Source organism: Suricata suricatta, chromosome 9 (genome assembly GCF_006229205.1).
Source record: "Suricata suricatta isolate VVHF042 chromosome 9, meerkat_22Aug2017_6uvM2_HiC, whole genome shotgun sequence".
NCBI classification, from domain to species: Eukaryota; Metazoa; Chordata; class Mammalia; order Carnivora; family Herpestidae; genus Suricata; species Suricata suricatta.
The window spans coordinates 5,382,626-5,390,804 of record NC_043708.1 but is presented as its reverse complement, the minus strand read 5'-3'; the positions used below and the strand labels follow the sequence as shown (position 1 = coordinate 5,390,804).

Genomic DNA, 8,179 nt, shown 5'->3' with positions numbered 1-8,179 from the left:
GAGTGTAAATAAATCTATCAGAGCACCACTCGGGGTACTTTGACTAGTGACTTTGCCAACACAGCAAAAAGACTGCCTTTAAATAAGTGAGCTCAGTCCAGAATGTCTTCTACGTGAAGGTTGCCAATGTCAACCCGACTGAGAAGAAGACCCTAAACCCCAATGAAGTTCTTCCAGTTCGTCCTCCTGAAGCTCTTCCATCAGTGGGGCTCTGCTGTGATATAATCGAAATTTCTGTACGTGAAGTAAGTCCTGCCATGTCTCTTCTCGCTGCTGTCAATGTTGTTGCTCCATGCCATCCACACTGGCATGGACCCATCCCTGGATCCAGGTCCTCAGTCTGTCCTGCAAGACATCTGGGAATTGTTGGAGCCCACCAATGTTGGAACACCCCTGCAGCTCTCTGTCCTCTATAATTATCTGCTCCCGGGCTTCTCTCTCCTTCACAGCCTACAAAAGTCTACTTAATGGCTAATCGAGTGATGCCTGTCACATTAGTACCCCTTGCCCTTGTCCTTCATGCCAGCTTGCCTTTAAAGAGACAAGGATAACATAGATGTTTGCTACGCAGAAAGACTACCAGGGTTCAAGCCCAACACCAACAAGACATCACATCCCCTCACATGCCTCATTCCTGACCACACAAAACACAACATGGATGGCCTGACACCTGCTACCTAAGAAACTTGGCAATCCCCCCACATGCCTGCTTAGAGAATGACTTCAGTGCTCAGTGCTCTGTTCTATGCAGGCTTCATAGTCCAAAATGGAAACTAGGGTCTGGCAGAACTCTTTATCCTGTGTTCCTCCTTAAGGGTTTTGGAAAACCTTTGTCTGGAAGTGTAGACAAAGGGGACCAGAGATACCCTGGATCCACAGTAAAGATGAGGCTACACACATCCTTGCTCCTTGAAGGCCCACAGCCCCTGTGTGAAAACAATGCACCCATGACACCTGACTGTGGCCAGTCCCAGCTCTTCATTCATTAATCTACTCCCTGATCTGCAGTATAAAACATTTCACGAATGTTAGCATCCATGATGGGAACGAACCTCCCATCCTGCCTATTTGGAAGTCCTTCCCTAGTCCAATCCATGCAAGATAACCACCCTTTGTCCATGCTTCCATTCCCACACTCCACCACACTATACATACACCCTATATAAACACAACCTGTCCTGTTGATTTCCCACAAGAGCATGTAAATTTTGTGTGGTCTCACTCTTGCCTTCCTTTTTCCCCCACTTCCTTCCTTTCCTTCAGTTATTCGGTAAGTGAAAATAGACTGCTCTGCTACCACATGCTAGGCACCCTTTGGGACATTGGAATAAAGTAGAGGAAAAAGCAGATGGGCTTTGCCCTCATGAAACTAATAGTTAGCAGACAGGAGAGCAGAGTATGGTAAAAAGAGATTGAACTACAGACTCATAAAAATATAAATATAAATCTAATTCCTAATTCCACAATTTAAGAAAGCAGCATTGGGCAGATTACATAACATCCTTCTTTCTCAGCTTCTTTTTTTTTTTTTTTTAGTTAGTTAATATGCAGTGCAATATTGGTTTCAGGAGTGCAATTCAGTGAGTCATCACTTACATACAACACCCAGTATTTACCACAACAAATGCTCTCCTTAGTACTCATCACCCATTTAGCCCACCCACCTGTCTCCATCAACCATCAGTTTGTTCTCTGTCTTTAAGAGTCTCTTATGGTCTCTCCTTTTCTCCCCTCATCTCCATGTGTTCGTCTGTTTTGTTTCTTAAATTCCACCTATAAGTGAAATCCTATGGTATTTGTCTTTCTCTGATTGACCTATTTCACTTAGCGTAATACATTCTAGTTCCATCCACATCACTGCAAGTGGCAAGATTTCAATCTTTTTTTTTTTTATCTCTGAGTACTACTTCATTGTATATATACCACATCTTCTTTGTCCTTTCATCAGTTGATAAACATTTGGGCTCTTTCCATAATTTGGCTATTGTTGATAATGTTATTATAAACATTGGGATACATATACCCCTTCAAATCTGTAGTTTTGTATCCTTTGGGTAAATGGTAGTGTTGTTGTTGGATCGTAGAGTAGTTCTATTTTTAGTTTTTTGAGGAACTTCCGTCCATACTGTTTTCTAGAGTGGCTGCACCAGTTTGCATTCCCACCAACAGTACAAAAATGTTCCTCTTTCTCCACATTCTTACATCTGTTGTTGCCTGAGTTTTTAATATTAGACATTCTGACAGGTGTGAGGTGGTATCTCATCATGGTTTTGTCTGTATTTCCCTGATGATAAGCAATGTTGAGCATCTTTTCATGTGCCTGTTAGCCATCGGGATGTTTTCTTTGGAAAAATGTCTATTCATGTTTTCTGCCCATTTATTAACTGGGGTATTAGTTTTCTGGATGTTGAGTTTGATATGTTCTTTATAGACTTTGGATACTAACCCTTTATCAGATATGCCATTTACAAATATCTTCTCCCATTCTGTAGGTTTCTTTTTTAGTTTTGTTGATTCTCAGATTCTTGATAAACTAAGAATAATTGTGTGTACTCTATAAGGTTATGAGGATTAAGTTGAATAATGCTTGTAAAGCACCTGGCACATATCAGGTGTTCATTAAGTGTAACTATTTTCATCATTATGTTCATTGTATTTTGGAAATAATAGGCATGCTTTACTAATATGTGCCTATCAATGTCATGTATCAATTACATGGGTAAATATTAACAAATTTATATATTGTTTTAAATAAGCTTAATTTCTTCTTATATTATTAGTTAAGTATATACATACGTACTATATATATACGTTCTAATATGTTTGTCAATACCACAATAAATAATTTTGTGTGCCTTTTGAGCAAACACTCCACTTTGAAGATCATTGGTCAAAAGTATTTGAGATTATTTATGTGTGTGATTTCACAGGAAAAATCTACTTTCCAAAAGTCCATGCTTCCCATAACTTCCTTAGGAGTGTCTTGTTGATAAGAGTATTGCACAATTCACAGAGAAAAAACTGAAATGGAATGACCAACACACATTTGAAAAGAAGCTCAATCTCATTAGAAATCAGGGAAATGCAAATTAAAATGACAAGATACTCTTTCTCAATCAACAGATTGGCAAATATGAAAAAACCCTGAAGGGGCACCTGGGTGGCTCAGTCAGTTACACGACAGGTTTTGACTCAGGTTATGATCTCGTAGTCCATGAGTTCGAGCCCCACATCAGGCTCTGTGCTGACATCTTAGAGCTTAGAGCCTGCTTCAGATTCTGTGTCTCCCTCTCTCTCTCTTCTCCTCCCCGTTCACACTCTTTCTTTCTCTCTCTCAAAAATAAATGAACATTAAAAAAATAATTTAAAAAACCCTGAAATACCAAGTGTCAGCATGGGTGCATGAAATGGGCATTTGCATATATTGCTAGTGGGTGTGGCAAATAAATGGCTATATCTTCTATTAGAACCTTTCTCGATTTCTGCTAAAGCTGAAATTGTCAACTCTGTGTGCCCAAGAAATTACACTGTTAGGAGAAGGGCTTATTCATTTGACAATCTCATGATGTGTATATTTGTATATATGTACATAGTAATATATGTATTATATATAAGTATAATATATAAATGAGGAATGCATAATATAATTAATGTATCACATATTTTATATTCCACATCTATTATATATTATACTCATTATGTTATATTATGTTATGTGATAGTGTGTATGATAAATAGATGCCAGGGTTGCCAAGGAAATCAATTATATTGAAAATATCCATAAATGCTAAAACAGCAAATTTTTGAGATTGTAATCTATGTGTCCTTTTTTAACCCATTAACATAAAAACCTAGTCATATTCTCATAATTCCTGTAATTCTGAAGTACTGATGCTCATCAGTGATATTTGAGCCACCTTCAACAACTTAATGTCATCTGAAACTGTTCCCATTGGTGTCAAAGTCTCAACATTGCTAATGCTACTAGTCTGTGGTCTACATTCACCGTCAAAAGAAATGGCAAAGGTCAATAAAAATAAAAATTAACTTTTTTCTCTTTCAAATCCCAAACACCTTAATTCTATAACTTGCCCTGTAGAAAGTCCTCCCACACATTTACAAGAAGACATAGTCAAGGATGAGCATTCCAGCATGGTTGGTAATAGCTAAAGATGAAAAATAACAGAAGAGTGGATAAATGACATGCAGATCTATAAATGGGATGTTATAAAGCAAGTAAGAGAGATTAAATATATGCAGAGCTCTCAAATATGTTACTGAGTATATAAAGCAAGGTGCAAGACAAAGTCACCATGTTCTTCCATTTATGTACATTGTTAAAATATGACACAAAACAATGCTGTTTACTGTTCACTGAAAAAAATCGTTGCCATGGATTTGCATAAAAGGGCATGGTAAAGCATGGGCTAAAATAACTCACACAAAACACCTGCTAATTATTACTTCAGGGGGAAAGGGAGGAAAATGGAGCGAGGTAGAATAAAAACATGACCTCAACTTGTATACTTGCATGTATTTCAGATGATAGACAGATAGATGGATGGATGGATAGATAGAGATGAGGATAGATTGATAGATGATAGTTAGGTGGTAGGTGGATGGATAGATAGACAGGTAGATAGATAGATATGATTATGATGATGATAGATAAACAGGTAGATAGATAACAGATGATAGATAGATAGATAGATAGATAGATAGATAGATAGATAGATGATATATGACAGGTGGATGGATAGAAGATATACAGATATATAGATGATACATAAATAATAGATGATGATGATGATGAAGATAGATGATAGATAATAGATGATAGACAGATTATAGCTAAATAGATTGAAAAATAGAAAAATAGATGAGAGAGAAAGAAAAAGAGAGAGGGAGAATACAAAGAAACATAGATGTGAGTTTTTTAACCATTTTACAATTTGCCCTTTGGTGTTTCAGCAAAAATTTTACAATTTCCAAAATGTGAAATATCTATAGGTGTGTGTGTTCATATGTGTGTGTGTATATATATATATATGTAGATGTATGCATGTTTTTCTCTTCATTGAGAGTTCCAAGAAGAGCCTCCCCTTTGGCAATAATTTTTCAATTTTAAGACTGTGCTTATACAATAACCCAGGGCTTTTTTAAATTCCAGAATCAATCATAAAGGAAGAAAATGAAAATAACTGTGCAAAGTTGATTCACTTGCCATTCTGTTTTTCAATAATCCTGAAATAATTTTCAGAAGAATATTAGAAACCAGAATTATTGGCATTTCATCAGGTTTAATTTTTTAAACCTATGGTAAGTTAGTTGCATCTTTAATAAAAATTGTTGCTATATGGCAGGGTGTGAAGATTCAAGTTAGAAGGAAAATAAAAGACCTTCATTAATGACAGTGCATCAGAAATGGCAGGTTGGGTTTTATTAAGAATTTATTTGTAATTTTGTAAATGGCATCAACCTTGAGAGATGGTGTGGTGAGCCCCCTGGTCTATCACCGCCACAGTGCAAGGCAGTGCCTCCCTTTGAATTGCTCTCATTACTTTGCTTCAAAGCAGAATTTGGTGCCTGCTGTTGCAAAGGTTGATCACAAATGTCTCAGAAACCACACAAGACAATGCGGGTGAGGGATAAATCTTTGGAATGAAACAACATGGGGAGATTATGTAAAAGCTATTTCCAGTCCAGAAAAAGAATAAATCTGAATAGAGAAAGCTGGCTCTGGGTGGAACATTACACGCAGTGTCCATGCTGCTGGTATAAGACATTCTGGTGGGCTTATAAATCGTGGTGGCCGCTAGATGTGTCCGTCTTTTGCAATGCACGGGTTCATAAAATCCAAGTGTCAGAGATCTTAAATACCACATGATCCTTTGCATGTCTCTAACCCCTGAATTAAGTCAGTGATGTTGTTGTTGTTGATGATGATGATGGTGGTGGTGATACTAATTAAAACTGCAATGTGCCAGGCACTGCTGAAGGGCCTTCCACCCCTTCAAAGACTTGGCCAAGAGGCCATTTAGTCTCTACTTGCATGTCTTCAATGACAGGGAACTCATTTTCTCCATTTCTTTGTTGGAGAGCTATGGCTGGACAGCTTCATATCAGACTGCAGATGGTGTCCCTTCATTTCCACCTACTGGCCCTAGTTCTGTCCTTAAAAATGGAAACACTCTTGTATGATGCCTCTTAGGATATTTGAAGGCAGCTTTCATGCCTTCTCCAAGATCTCCCTCTGTAATTACTATCCCCAGTGATGATGCTGGTGCTAATACTGAGTTCCCTACAGGTCCTATCACTATCTCCTGAGTCTCCAGTGAATTGCAGTTGGCCACGTCTTTTAAAGTACTAATGCCAAAGACAATAACCTTGATGTGCTCTGGTCAACAGCACAATCACTGTATTTGAATTCATGCAGCCTGACTTCAGTTTTGTGTTCTTGGAGGCATGGAAGTTTCCATCAATATGTAGAGATCACATGAAAGATGATGATGGGTCAGACACTGGAAAATGCAGTTAGGGCTCCCGAGATGCCACCCTAGCTTCTCTGGACATGACCCTGGAGGCACAGAGCTCCACTGCCTTTCATGACAAGACAGTAACAGCATCATCAACATCATCTTCCTATCAGTCTTGGGAAAAGTGCAAAGGAGGCCAGGGAGATAAAACTGGAAACCAGGAGTGTTTATGCCAGCTCTAGAAGAAGTCAAGAGAGAGGGTACATTCAGGGTGCATCAGAATACAGCCTCCCCTGGATCTCCTAAGGGGGTTCAGACTTCTGCATCCTGAGAACCTGGGCTCCTGAGACACAGGAGGAGGAGCTGACAAGACCCACAATGATGAGATTCAGTGATAAAGGCAGGGACAGCTTGCAGATGAAGCCAGAACATCTGCCCCTGGAAACTGGACAAGAGAGGATGTTAATTCAAAAACTAAGGCAGCACAGGAAGAGAAACAGGGCAGGGGACGCAGAGAGAAAATGACTTTTCTTTTTCCATTCAGAGTTTGCAGTGTCTGTGGGACTTCCGTGAAGAGATACCCAGCAGATGCTTAGAAAATGAAGCTGAGACTCAGCTAGGTGACATCTATTTTGGGGTGAACTTTTTTCAAATCTATTGAATCCATCCTGTATATTTTTTGTACATAAGTTTAAAATAACATCCTTGTACTATTTAAATTCAAATTCTCATTTAGGATGAAGGCTTTAAAAAAAAACAACAAAACACCTGTTTTAGTCAGATGCTAAAAGAACTAATATAAACTCACTTTTGAGTTAAACTTTTAAATAACTTTCTAGTTAAAAAAAAAAAAACAACACCTCCTTCCAGGAGCACAAGTGTTTATACACAACAGGCAGTTGACGAAGGCGGGTATTGAAATATCAGTGTGTTTTTTCACAGGTACTGAAAAATAAATACAAGTCATGAGAAAAGTAATGAATCGACTTGAAAACCCAGTGGGATGTTAACCTTCCAGAGTAATAATAGCACACTCTCTGTCAGGGCAGACTGCACGTCAGAAAGGTATTTGCACCCAACTTTGTTCCCATGGAAAGTCTAGAAGTACCCAGTAATAAGAGCTGCTGGCAGGATCCTGACAATCTTTAAAACATATCTACCCTCTGAAAGAGCTTGTCACACCAGAGTTATCTCTTCTACAGACAGCTGTTGAGAATGCCGATGGGTGCAGGCTGTGCAGAGGAGAAACCTGGAGTGATCCAGAAGGAAGAGGAGAGGGTGGGAACCACAGTTGAGGCTGACACCGCCCCCATTCTGAAATGCTGGGGCCAATCGGGCCAGCACTGTAATCTCTATGATTTAGAGACAGGAGCACTTCGGGCTTTTAATTTTTCTTTGCTTTGAAAAACGATGCAAAGATATGTTTCTGGATGGGACAGGTGGTGTTGACTGTTTGGGAAGTGATCTGAATTTTGTCACTCACTTTTGCAAGGTGGCTCCTCATGCACTTGGGTTCTTGAGGATTGTCTTTAGTGGCTGGCCACATCAGGTCCCTGGGGTCAGGCTGACTCAGATGGCAGGATCTGAACCTTGTTAATCTCCACAGCAGCAGCATCCAGCATGGGGCCTGGCACAATGTAGTTGCTCAAGAAATGTCTGTTGAATGGATGAATGGATGGATGGACGGATGGATGGATGGGGCA

At 39.1% G+C, this 8,179-nt stretch overlaps 1 long non-coding RNA gene across 1 annotated transcript; it reads right to left on the bottom strand.

Annotated features, from left to right (window-relative positions):
• Window positions 1-7,369: 7,369 nt before the first annotated feature.
• Window positions 7,370-7,978, bottom strand: LOC115301791. The gene is made up of 3 exons (XR_003913290.1): window positions 7,960-7,978; window positions 7,637-7,725; window positions 7,370-7,421 (listed from the first exon to the last, which is right to left on the bottom strand). It is a non-coding gene; the product is annotated as an uncharacterized LOC115301791 (long non-coding RNA).
• Between the last annotated feature and the right edge of the window lie 201 nt (window positions 7,979-8,179).